This window comes from Apis dorsata, unplaced genomic scaffold (genome assembly GCF_000469605.1).
Source record: "Apis dorsata unplaced genomic scaffold, Apis dorsata 1.3 scaffold_69, whole genome shotgun sequence".
Lineage (NCBI taxonomy): Eukaryota > Metazoa > Arthropoda > Insecta > Hymenoptera > Apidae > Apis > Apis dorsata.
The window spans coordinates 313,185-314,933 of NW_006263367.1; the positions used below are offsets into that span (position 1 = coordinate 313,185).

Below are 1,749 nucleotides of genomic sequence, written 5' to 3' on the forward strand. Positions count from 1 at the left end.
TTAATAAATAAATTAGATAATGAGATAAAATTTGAAATCCTTTCTTGGTAAAAACTTTGCAAAGTACATAAGAATCACGTACAATAAGAGAAGAACAAAGATAGGATAAGGATTATGGAATGAACGCCATCTCTAGATTGCAAATAAAAGAATTTAAATATTTAGGCAGAACAAATAGTAGAAGGATACAGTAGAGAATAAGAATGAACTACCAACGCCATCTCTAAACCTATATATGTATTCTTTGAAAGAGTGAACATAAACTGACAAACGAGAAGTACAATAAATATAAACAGATCGGTATTTCAGAACATGAGGTTTTTGTGTCACATGTTCTGAAATACCGACTTTAGATTATTTATTATATTACCTAGTAAGTTATAATCTAAGTACATACACAAAATTAAATAACTTCAAAAATATGAGGCAAATTTATACTTATACTTCATTATTTTAAAGATTAAAACGAGAATGTTATTCGTCATTTCACTAAATTTTTTATCTATGAAAATATAATCGAGTTCACAGCCAATTGAATCACATTCCTTACAAAATATATAATTATATTATTGGTATACATAATAATATAATTATATATCGTATATTCCACCTTGCACTGGATGAAGATTGCTTAACTAATAACCTATCTATCTATCCCTCTTAACCAAGACCTTCATCTTCTTTTAATTTAAAAATTAATTTAATCAAATAAATTCTTTTTTCAATGTACATTTGCAAAATGTTCAAACCACCATTGATCATGCATTTATACAAAACAAATAATAAAAGAAATTATTTAAAAAACTGATGCAAAATTAATTTCTATCAATATTTTACATATTCAATATTAAGAAATATAACTATAAATAACTATATAAAAGCATAAAAAAATAAGTAGAATAAATAAACAATACATTACTCATTTTTTACTTACTTATACTACATTATTCTATATAATTAATTAGCACATACTAACACACAATTAATTAATTACACATTATCACACAATTAATTATTCATGCATTGAATTATATACACATTTTGTTCCATCAATGTTAAATATCATCCGTGTAGCTTAAAGTTATGTTGTATAATTTTTATTCCCAGTCAAATACCCTGAAAAATTCTTAAACTTAATATCGTTTCAGAAAACTTAATATGTGCATATAAAAAGTTCTATAATTTCTTCAAACATAATACCTACCAGAAATCTAAATATAATAAAATTACACATTTTCTTCATTGTGTTCCGTTGAAAGCTGAATAAGTTCCTGAAATAAACTATACAAACGAATTAAAAAAATTCAATATAATAGATAATTAAATCATAATTCATTTTTTCACAATTCTTACTTATCTTCATCCAATAAGTATCTGTAACAAACTCAATTCATAAAATAATATAGATCTGAAAAAAAACATTCTAATCTAGAAAAAAGTTATTAATATATTGTTAAGTAATCCATAAATTTTTTTCAGAATTACAACATTAGAATTATAATATTAAAAGATTTAAATATTGAATTATAATTAAAATATTTTTATAATAATAATTTGAAAAGACAAATTTTATTGAAATTTGAATTGACTTAAATATTTCATCATAAAAATAATTTCGTACAATATTATAACAATTAAAACAAATTCAACAGTGACAAAAGAATATTTTCTATAACAAATGCTTTCTTAATAAACAGGAGCTGAAAAAAAAGACAAAAAGGTAGTCTGAAGGGCTACCTAAAATCGTTC

General features: G+C 22.7%; 1 long non-coding RNA gene across 1 annotated transcript in view; it reads right to left on the reverse strand.

The window, feature by feature from the left end:
• Window positions 1-895: 895 nt before the first annotated feature.
• LOC116186878 overlaps window positions 896-1,749 on the reverse strand; it is a 2,492-nt gene continuing 1,638 nt past the window's right edge. The window contains exon 2 of the long non-coding RNA XR_004151927.1: window positions 896-1,116. This is a non-coding gene — a long non-coding RNA (uncharacterized LOC116186878). The remainder of the gene's footprint in view (window positions 1,117-1,749) is intronic.